Source organism: Macrobrachium nipponense, chromosome 43 (genome assembly GCF_015104395.2).
Source record: "Macrobrachium nipponense isolate FS-2020 chromosome 43, ASM1510439v2, whole genome shotgun sequence".
Classification (NCBI taxonomy): Eukaryota; Metazoa; Arthropoda; class Malacostraca; order Decapoda; family Palaemonidae; genus Macrobrachium; species Macrobrachium nipponense.
This window is the reverse complement of record NC_061104.1, coordinates 19,479,753-19,492,527: the sequence shown is the minus strand read 5'-3', so window position 1 is coordinate 19,492,527 and position 12,775 is coordinate 19,479,753.

The following is a 12,775-nucleotide window of genomic DNA, read 5'->3' as shown; positions in this document are numbered from 1 at the left end:
GTTTTCAGTAGAAATTAAAAGATAATAATTTAATTACCCAGAAGCCAAAAGAGGATAAAAAAAAGCACATTCCATACTGATTAGTAAGTATTTTGTGATTTTTTGAGAAGGCTGCCAAATATGTAGGCACTACATGGCCTGTGGTCAAAAGTGTCCATAATTAAACAGCATTTGTAAAATATCTGTGTCATGTAAGAATACCTTTAGATTACAAAATAAGCATTTGCAGTTGTTTTCTTGTAGATTTCCTGTCATTAGCAGAGACAGTCGAATATGGTTGGTCAGGTAAGATAGACATAAGTTTTCATTCTTTGATCTATGTTGGTTTTTTCAAACGTTTACGTACTTGTGGGAGTACTTTGACTGTAGTAAGTATGTCATAGTTTTATAAGTATAGCAGCTACTTTTTGCAATCACCTCCTGATTGTATGTTTTGTTTTTATTAATGGCTGCCTATCTTACCCAATACTCATATGTTTTAAGTATACTTTACTTGTTGTAGTTAATATAGTTACACGAAGTATGATTATTTATCAAATATTTAGTGCATTTTATTTTAACATGATCGTCAAAAATACGTATGAATAGCCCATGTGCCACAGTCCCTTTTTGCAGGGAACACATACATCTTATGTGAATGTTCCAAACATTATTATTATTATTATTATTATTATTATTATTATTATTATTATAGCTTGAGAATCGTACTTTATCCTTGCGAGTAGTTTTACTTATGCGAAAACTTGTATTTTGCCCGGTTATGTTAGTTTAAATATGATTATGTTAACTATGATTATCGTAAACCTTCAAAATGCGTTACAGAATTTTGGTCACATTGGTATTGTTATTTTTATTTAAGATGTTCGTTAATATTTCGTCATGTCCTTCAAGATCAGTTTTGCAAAGGTGTCGTTCGAATTAGGGTATTAAAAAAATTACTACAACATTTATTTATTTGTAATGTCAGAATATAAGAAAATAGCATTTTATATCAAATATCACAAACAATCACAGTGTCAAGTTGAATAATTAGTCTAATTACGTAGTACGTATGATTTTAAAAGTCATTTAATTATTTATTGTCCTCCCAGAATATTTTAGCAGAGTCATAAGTAACCAAACAAGAGCTACTTTCAGTTTTCTTCTGCAGATGGAAAAAGAAACCCACAAAATTAATGAGTCAGCGCCTCAGTGGCGTGGTCGGTATGGTGTTGGCCTGCCAGCACGGTGGCCGCTAATTTGATTCTCGGGCATTCCACTGAGGGGTCAGAGATGTGTATTTCTGGTGATAGAAGTTCACTCTTGACGTGATTCGGAAGTCACATAAAGTTGTTGGTCCCGTCTGGTTCCATGCAACGTAAAAACTCCATACAAACAAACAAGATTAATGTGTATAACTTGTCAATACTTACAAGTAAACAAGTTATACTCAGTACTCTTGTGGGTTTCTTTTCTCCACATTGAAATTTTCCTGTTAATAAAATTTAAACAACAACAACAGTTCTGTCATTACATGCGCACTGTGACGATTGGTAAAACCAGTGTTTGTTAATAAAAACGAACAGAACAACCCTGTGGCTCGAAGAGCGAACTCGCTCCGCCAGATTCAGTGTGTGACTCGTGGACATTAAATTTAAAACCAGATATTCATACTCTCACTGGCATTGTTAAGGAGCCGTTGCAAAGATAATTCCCGCCAACCAACACTAATATCTGCTTTCGTTCGTGGACGTAACTTCCGAATACGTTTACGAACATTGGGTTATCACAGCTTTTAGTACCTCATCAAATGGCAAGAAATATAGGGAAAGGACAATCAATTCGTAGATAACCAGCTGACTTGGGAATAAATGTTAAGGTCCAGCGAATAAACGTAATTGTAAATTCAAAGCACCTGATGGAACTGACTGACGAGTGCGCCGCGAAACTTTTGATTTGTTGCACAGTTGCTATGTTACAGTCAATGCTTTATGAAGCGCCTTTGCTTTTCGCTTGAGTGTTATTGATTGCAAATAGCAGTGAATTGTCGCTCTGATGACGACGCGACGCATGCGAAAATAATTTACAAGAAAAAAATAACACTCGGTGCTATAGAAAGAATTGATAGCTGTTTGGCGTCATATGAATAATATAAAATGCATACTTGTCAGATTTACAATTAATATCCCAAGCGAAAAGCCAATAATTTGTCGCCGTGGTTCGGAAGTCACGTAAAGCCGTTGGTCCCGTTGCTGAATAACCACTGGTTCCTTGCAACGTAAAAACACCATACAAACAAACAAACAAACAAAATCAAATAATTTGGAGTCCCCTTCCAAAAAACACAGTTGATAAGTAGTAACACTTACTGCTTGAAGAAATAAAAATGTTGCTAAGTAAGTTTTCTTTCCAATTAAATTTGCTAAAAATTACGGTGTTCTTTCGCTAAATTCTCTCTCTCTCTCTCTCTCTCTCTCTCTCTCTCTCTCTCTCTCTCTCTCTCTCTCTCTCTCTCTCGATTTTTTCACTTACGGGCATTATTTTATATAATACAAAACAATGACAAAATTACGTGAAATAATTTCTCTCTCTCTCTCTCTCTCTCTCTCTCTCTCTCTCTCTCCTCTCTCTCTCTCTCTCTCTGTTTGTTCATGTGTGGTCTTTTTCATATACAATTGACTGATTGATTATAGCTACTAAAATAACAGTAACAAAATTATTAGGAACAAATTCTCTCTCTCTCTCTCTCTCTCTCTTGTTTATATACAATAGCGATAACAAAATTATGACAGGATTTCTGTCGTTTCAGCATTTATCGGTAATGAAGAAAGCTAAAGTATAAATTTACAATGACTTCTTTAAGGCCCATAATGACACACTGATGGTAGCAGAAGTTAAAACATAAAACTATAAAAAATGTTTTAATATAGTTTTATAAAGTTTGAACTTCTGTTATCATCAGTATATATATTTTGTGGACCTTAAAGAACACTACTTGTGCCCTCGTAATTGAGAGTTATACCCATTGTAATGACTGTAATTCACTTACGGTATCTATTTTCACGCGCAAAACACACACAAACGCACACACGGCCGTTGAGTAGCTTTATAAAACTGTGAGTCACATTAGAATGTCTTCGCTCTGGTTCAGTGTGATCTCGAGGGAAAATGTGCCAATTTATATTCCCTGTCTCAAGAAATAAATAAAAAGAAATTAATGGATATAAAAAGATCAAGGGATCAGCAAAGCAGTATTAGTATTATTACACAATAGCATACACGCTTCAATATATATATATGTATATATATATATATATATATATATATATATATATATATATATATATATATATATATATATATATATATATATATATATATATATATATATATATATATATATATATATATATATATATATATATATATATATATATATATATATATATTATATATATATATATATATATATATATATATATATATATATATATATATATATATATATATATATATATACATATATATATATATATATATATATATATATATATATATATATGTATATATATATATATAGATATATATATATGATATATGTATATATATATATATATATATATATATATATATATATATATATATATATATATAATATATATATATATATATATTGTTCCGTGGCTTGCTCCATGAGCCGACGAATTTCTCATCAACTAAAAAATTCCCCTTCGGTTAACATATATGAACATATATTAATTCCGAGGTAGAACGAGTTAGATATTAAAGGACGTTTGTAGGTACATTAATATGTAGTATATATGAATCACAGTGATGTGATAAGACATCTATATATATATATATATATATATATATATATATATATATATATATATATATATATATATATATATATTATAATGTGTGTATTTTATATGATAAATATAAGCTCTTATTTTCATATAATACAACAACAATGAACCACACATTCCATTATCTTCTAACCCTAATCACTTGTTCTATGAAAAATTCAATTGAACCATCTTATCACAGATGTAGCCTTTTTATATATGCTCTTATACATGGTAGTTTTTTTTCTTCTTCTTTTTTACAAGAGTCTTTCAGTACGCAATTTAACCCAACACCTTTCGTAAATTACCAAGAGTATTGGCGAAGGAGGTGCTGTTCGTGATCAGCTGCACAAGGAGTGCCTGGCGCTGACACCGGAGGCACTGCTGCTCGAAGTTGAATCGTTCCTGCGACGGCGTCGTGACGATGAACTGCGCCTGCGGGAACTCTCCGAGGAACTGCTGCAGCAGCGGCGCCGACGGCTCCACGTCGTGCAGGAGGATGAGGACCTTCATCTCCTTCAGGAGAGTCAGGGTTTCCTGGCTGCCGAAGGACACCTGAGGGTGCCTGCACTGGGCCAGGCTGTTGTTGATGTTCTCGTTGCCGTCGATGAGTACCACTAGGTCGTAGGAGTCGAGGCCGTAAATCGTCTGCGACTTCGTGGCCCACTCGTTCATGAGGTGGTGCAGCATCGTCGCCCGCGGGCCGCCCATCGAACTCCAGAAGATCAGGACCGGGACGCTTTTCGAGTCTGCGTTTCTAAAGCAAGTCACGAGCAGCTTCGGCAACGAGATCTTCTTCTGGCCCACCACCAGCTTCGGGAGTTCGGCCGCCGCCGCCGGCTTTGCTTGGCCGCTCGCTTCGGGCTGGAAGTGGGCCCTGATGGCTGCGTCCGTTTCCTTGAGTTCTCTGACGGCGGACATGAGGCTCCGTCGTGTCTCCGTTAGGGCTGACCCCGCCCGCCCTTTGCGAACTTCCGAAACCTCTGAGAGAATCTGGTGCGTGTTTTCGAGAGCCGGTCCCGCCAGGGCCTTGTCCATCTCCTCTTCGATGCACCGGATTCTGTCAGACACGTTGGTGCCGGTGGCCGTGCCAGCCACGCCTAGCGCCTCTGAGAAAATTTCCTTGAAATGGCCAAATTCTCTGTTGAGGGTGTTGGTGTCGATGAAGAAATCTTCGTGGCAGATTTTGTTTCTTTTTATGCGCAGCTCGTGGGCTATTCCTTGCAGCCTGTAAGGGACCTGCACGCCGCAGGAAGGAAGCACATCATTCAGGACCCTGCACATCATACCGACGTCCAAAAATTCCACCACGGGGTCCTTCTGAAGCTTTGATCTCTCGTCAGCAAACCTGAAAAAATTCCCGGGATTATTGCGTCCTATCAGGTGACAATAGTCACTGATGCTCATGTGTCCGTTGTTCGTCTGAAGTTGTGCGTAAATCAGGAGAAACGCCTCTTTGAGCACCATGGCGGCAAGGCGAGTACAGCACCAGAAATACTTCCCTGTGTTTTCCTGAATGGTGTCGTACGAGGGTTTCGCAATATACATCCCCACCACAACCAGGATGAGCACCATCAGGGTGACTAAGCCTCCTAACAGAGGCCCCCAGAAATATATTTCGCTGATCATGATGGTATGTGAGGTTAAGGTTCTATTCAATTTTTGTTTTCTCTAGGCGAGGGCACAGACCAACACCATCTTTATCATCTGTAGATTGTGTTATATTTACTTTTTTTTTCTCTCTCTCTCAAAAGAATAACTTTCTCTAGATAGGTGTAGATTTTCCTTTGCCCCCTTTTTTTCAGGAACAGATGCCAGCAGTTTTTGAATTTTCCAAGACAACACACCACCGTTGTATGGATAACTATAGGTTTTTCTTTTACTTATTTTTCAAGACAAACCGGCCCTACAAGACAAACATGAAATGGCTCCAGATTGTTCTGAATTTTCTATGTGGCCAGCACCTGAGATTTTTCAGTGCCCCTTTCGAAGTCAAACAGACACCAGCATTGTATGGCCAGCACCCGAGATTTTTCAGTGCCCTTTTCGAAGTCAAACACACACCAGCACTGAATGGCCAGCACCTGAGATTTTCCAGTACCCCTTTCGAAGTCAAACAGACACCAGCATTGTATGGCCAGCACCTGAGATTTTTCAGTGGCCTTTTCGAAGTCAAACACAAACCAGCACTGAATGGCCAGCACCTGAGATTTTCCAGTGCCCTATTTAAATTCAAACAGACCAGCAATGTCTAAAAGGCTTGGGGAATTTTTCTGTGGTAGTTTCTTTTTCTAAACCAGAACAAACTTGCAGGACCTGGATAGATCTACAGAATTCCCTTTGATGAGTTTTCAAAACAAATGCACACCAACGATTAAGGTACGCTCAAGGTTTCTTTTTTTGAGTTTCGAAGACGAAAATACTCAAAGTGCCCTGATACTTCAAGAAGTTTTCGTGCATTGTTTTAGTTGAGGCGAACACGCGCCGGTAATATCCAGATACCTCTGGATGATTCACTTTGACCGTTTTTCAAGCGCACACTTCAGAATTGTCTGGATATCCGTAGTGTTTTATTTGATTGTCTTTTTTTCGTATGACGAAATATTCATGTTTCCACCTGAATTACACAACCCCTGAATGGCACATTCATTTCCCTTAATTGCAAATAAATGCAATATTTTTACTTCTTACAAGCACAATTTTCTTTCTGCCTTTTCAGGATTCTGTTATCAGTGAGAACATTTCAAGTTGAAGACAGTAACTGCTCTTTATACATTTCAAGGAATTAACTCATCGTATGGAAATGCCCATAAGTAACTGTTATTTCAAGGAAGTATTAGGTGCCCATATGAACTTATCGAGAAAAATGGACATTTCAAGTTAGCTATCCATTTCAAGGGAATAATTGCTGTCCACAAGAACTTTTCAAAGTAGCTGCTATCCACATGAACATGTCAAAGAAGTATCTTCTGCTATGCACGCGGCTACTTCAAGGAAATAATTGATATCCACGAGAACATTTCAAGTATCTGCTATCCACACGACCATTTCTAGGAAGTAATTACTATCCGCAAGAACATTTTGGACAGCTAACTGCCTACTACTATCCATACGAGCCTTTCAAGGAACTCACAGCTCTCCATACGAACATCTAGGGAGAGAAGCTCTTCTCCTGGAGGACATTTCAAGGCTGGTATTTGACAGCCATCAGGAATATCATCATGACACCTCCTCGCGGTACGTAGCAGCGGCAGCCACTGAACTCGGCAGCAGCGCCGAAGTCCTTGGTCAACGCCAGGTTCGCTAGGCGAAGTTCATCTGTCAATACTTTCCCGCTAGTGTTTCACCACCCCGACCGTAATAAGTCAATCCAGGTCGCTGCAATTTACGAACGGGTGTTTGACCCTGGAATCCTGACCCGTACTTTGACGGGGGTGCCAGGTCTATTATTATTATTATTATTATTATTATTATTATTATTATTATTATTATTATTATTATTATTATTATTATTAATTATTCAGTAGAGTTTGTATTACCATTCTGTTTAATGAAGTTTGTTTGACAGAGGGTCCTCTTCCGATATATTATTATTATTATTATTATTATTATTATTATTATTATTATTATTATTCAGTAGAGTTTTTATTACTATTCTGTTTATGAAGTTTGTTATTAAGGTCTTCTTTCCGATATTTTATTATTATATATTATTATTTATTATTATTATTATTATTATTATTATTATTATTAATATTATTATTAGTTTTCTACCGAAATTTTCTTTATTGATTATAAATTACAAAAGGAGGATTCCTACACTTTTTATGCTGAGTCATTCTTCTTAATGATCACGCGACTGGACTCCTGACGTCATTGCCAAATAATAATAATAATAATAATAATAATAATAATAATAATACTAATATTAGTATAATAATAATAACAATGATAATAATTTTGGTCTTATAGATAATTTTATTCTTACAAGGAAGAGTTTGCCGCTCACCTAATAGCCTGTTTTCTATGTTTGTGAAAATATATATATATTTGTTAGTGAACGTTAGACATGACTGCTTATTCCTATTATGTATGTACTGGTAATTAATCGACTGTTGTGGGTCGTATATGCAGATAGTGGAGGATGTGGGTCCAGTAACCTCATCCTTAATACAGTATATGAATATATAAATACTATATCTATATACATATAAATGCTTATGTATACAGTATATATGTGTGTATGTGTGTGTGCATGTATAATCTACTGGACACTTTTTACCAGATAAATATGTAATTATATAGACACAATGCCCTCTTAACTTCTCAAATTCTTCACGTTTTTTTTTAATACGCTCGTCCTACAAAGCCTTGAAATCCAAGTGCAAGAAGTATGAAGAAATTATGATGTCCGGCAGTGATGCCATAATCACGGCAAGGTCACGTTGCCGACCTCGTCGTGGTTATGGAAACCCGGGTTCGTTTCCCGCTACCCGACGTCACAATTTCTTCATATTTCTTGCACTTGGATTTCAAGGCTTTGTAGTGATAAGCGTGTCCAAAAAAGCTCAAAGAATTCGAGAAGTTAAGAGGGCATTGTGACTAGTGGCTGTTACAATTACACACACACACACACACACACACACATACACACACACACACACACACACATATATATATATATATATATATAATAATATATATATATATATATATATATATATATATGTATGTATGTATGTACGTACGTACGTATGTGTATATATATATATATATATATATATATATATATATATATATACCACACGTGCTACAAATGTAATTTAATATCTAATTCACTCTATCTCGGAATTAATATATTTTCATATAAGTTAACTGAAGGGGAATATTTTAGTCGATAAGAAATTCGTAGGCTCACGAGCGCGAACCATGGAACCAACAAATTCAAGACGCACAGTGAAGCCTGAGACCACACAGCCACCGCAAGAGCATCACGGTAATGTAATGTGATATGACTCATATTCATATACGTATAGATCAACAACAAAACAAAAGCCATACATGTTCGCAACACGACCCGGTTTCTTGCCAGTGCGTTACTCTGAGAACTGACACTCGTATCTCAACCCACGCCAGATAATATCGCCGAACTATTTATACGAACGGTTCTTGCAGAGACGTAGCGAGTAATAATGTTTCAAGGCGAGATTTCGGTTTTATGCCTTACCCGTTCTAGGTGGTCCTTCCTCCGATGATAATGATGATACGTCTGCTCGTAAAATCTCGGTCTTGTTCATCCACAGCCCCCGCCCCCCCCCCCCACCTCTCTCTCTCATCGTCTCTTCTCTTCGTCTCTCTCTTCTTCTCTCTCTCTCTCTCTCCAAGAGCCGGGGCGAGATCCTGCGTGCGCCGTAGATGCACGGGAGAAACCCGAAGGATAGTAGGTGGTAGTGCCATCAGTACACCTCACGTGGCACGCTGTAGGTATTACCTAAGGTTGTTTGCAGCGACCCTTCGGCCCCTAGCTGCAACCCGTTTCATTCCTTTTACTGTCACTCCGTTCATATTATCTTTCTTCCATCTTGCTGTCCACCCTCATCTAACAATTGTTTCAGAGTGCAACTGCTCTGAGGTTTTCCTCCTGTCGCATCTTCAAACCTTCTTTACTTTTGCTAAATTATCTCGTAGGTCCCACCGCTGGGCTTTTGCCCTCGATTTCTGATTCCATTCAATTATTGAGATGTGCGCTAAGGCGATGCCATTGGACCACTAGAAATTCTTGGCTTCATTTTCGCCACCGATAGTAGGTAGTTTGGCAAGATACGATTCTCCTTACATTTTTATACATTTTAAACTGTTTATTGATTTGTTACTTTATTTTCTCTTTTTTTCTTTTGATAGGCGAGATATTTTCTGTCTGTATATCCCTTGACTTCCTCTTACTTTTTCACGAACACCATAGGCTTAGGTAGTTTGAATATTCAAGTCGGTGGTCCCTTTGGTTGGCTTATACCATAGGAATAGGGTTCATCCTCTGAATAATAATAATAATAATAATAATAATAATAATAATAATAATAATAATAATAATAATAATAATAATAATAATATTTTTATACAACGCCACGTGATGTTATCAAACTTACGAACTGCTTAAGTCTGGTTGCGTTCTTTGTTAAATCGTGTAAAATAAGGTAAATTAATAATATTTTTTTAAAGTCACCCTGGTGTACCTGTGTATGTTTGTATGTGTTCCTCTCTCTCTCTCTCTCTCTCTCTCTCTCTCTCTCTCTCTCTCTCTCTCTCTCTCGATAGAAGTGAATCCCAGTACAATTACGAGTATATCCACTATGATCGCTCGACAGTCAATAGTTTTTTCTTTTCACGATTTTACTGCATTCGTGAACATCGTTGCACGAAAATACAAATGACAGAGGAAGTGAGCACGAAAACTAACCATTGCAAATGGCTGTTCTGCAACTCTATAACGCTTTTAAAGTTTACACTTAAACGCTGATGTCTCCACTTAATGATAGCTAAGGCGAAAACGCACGTGCAGAACTGTAGGCAATGCTCGAAGTTATTTACAGCGTCCCTTCGGCACCTAGCTGCAACCCCTCTCGTTACTTTTACTGTACCTCCGTTCATATTCTCGTTCTTCCTGTCCACCTTTTCCGTAGGGGGGATAGTTCCGTCATGCGGTGTACTGTATACATTAATTAAGTTTTTTTGCAGCGTGCATTCGGCCCCTAACTGCAACTATTTTCGTTCCTTTTACTGTACCTCCGTTCATATTCTCTCACTTCCATCTGACTTTCCACCCTCTCCTAACACTTGATTCATAGAGCAACTGCTTTGAGGTTTTCCTCCTGTTACACCTTTCAAACCTTTTACTGTTAATTTCCATTTCAGCGCTGAATGACCTCATAATAGGTCCCAGTGCTTGGCCTTTGGCCTAAATTTTTATCTAACTCAACTCGACTCTTATCCACATTTTCCAAACATTTTTTTTGTTTTACGGTGCAACCACTTTGAGGTTTTCTTCCTGTTACACCTTTCAAACCTTCTAAGTCTCAATTTCCCTTTCTGCGCCGGATGACGTCATAGGTCCCAGCGCTTGCCCTTTGATCTAAATTCTGTATCTTCTATTTCTAAATTTTGTATTCTCTTCTATTTCTAAATTCTGTATTCTCTTCTATTCTACGACACCTGCTTTGTGTGTGAGTTCTTCTATCGACTGTTCAGGTTTGTCCTCCGACTCGTCTATTCTCTGGTCACCATTAAATTCGTCCTTCGACCTGTGTGTTCGCTAGAATCACTTAGCTGGTTTGAAAATTTGCGCATCGAAGATAAAGACGCTGAATGAATGACCGATTGTTTACTGTGTTGTGCTCGTGTTGCTATGACGAAGGAGAGGTTCCTCCTCCTCCTCCTCCTCCTCCTCCTCCTCCTTTACTTCTTACTGCTTTGCTATAATTTAAAGCCTCTGTACCGAGAAAACTGACTAAACCCTTTTTAGCCTATATATAAACCTATATATATATATATATATATATATATATATATATATATATATATATATATATGTGTGTGTGTGTGTGTGTGTGTGTGTGTGTTGTGTGTGTTTGTATGTATGTATATATACATATATATATCTTTATTGTTAACTTTCACAACTATTCAAATTAACGATAATAATAATAATAATAATAATAAATAAAATAATAATATAATAATAATAATAATAATAATAATAATAATAATAACAGAAAGAGAAGAACTGGAAAGGGAAATGTCACACGACAACGAATTACACGAAGACGAACTGTGAGACGATGCCACAGAAGACGACAGGGATGATGAGGTATCAAACAACGACACACGATGAAACACCGACGAAGTAACAGAGAGGACGGAATGGGTTAGAAAAAGATTAGACAATGGATGGAGCCAGATACAGAGAGAACAAACATCCCTCCATGAAAGCCTACAACACCAAGAAATTAAGGGAGAAAACAAGTGAGGTCAATGAAATAATGGGCATAATACACATCTCCAGTATCACAGAAACAAATAAACTTGGCATATGCAGGAGCAAGATTAGTAGCAGAACTGATGGGGATTCGACCCCAACGAACCACAACACCACCAGCAAATCATGGTGATGAGATCTGACTTGAGTAAACTGAAAGAGATGGCAGAAAAAAGGCTAAAGAAGCAAGGAAAACAAGGGAGAACTCATCGAGAAATACAAAGTACAAGAGAGGGGACTAAAACAACACAATAGAAGATGAAAAACAGAGGCTAAAGGCCAAAGCACATAAGATCCAACGGTACATGAACAGGAATAAGGGATACCAACAGAACAAACTATTCGGAACCAACCAGAAAAGATTATACAGCCAACTAAGAGGGGAAGACAACCACCCAGAAATTCCTGAAGCCGAACCAAGTAAGAGACTCTGGGAAAACATATGGAGCAAACATGCAACATGGCTCCAGGAAGTCAAGGAAGAAGAAACAGGGAGAATAAAACAAAGATTCACAGAGATCACGACAGACACAGTCAGTACACCAAAACTAAAACAAAAATGCCAAACTGGAAAGCCCCAGGTCCCGATGAAGTCCATGGATACTGGCTCAAAAACTTCAAGGCCCTACACCCACGAATAGCAGAACAACTCCAGCATTGTATCTCAAATCACCATGCACCCAAATGGATGACCACAGGAAGAACATCCTTAGTACAAAAGACAAGAGTAAGGGAAATATAGCTAGTAACTACAGGCCTATCACCTGCCTACCCCAATAATGTGGAAGTTACTAACAGGTATCATCAGTGAAAGGCTATACAATTACCTAGAGGAGACAAACACCATCCCCCACCAACAGAAAGGCTGCAGAAGGAAGTGTAGGGGCACAAAAGACCAGCTCCTGATAGACAA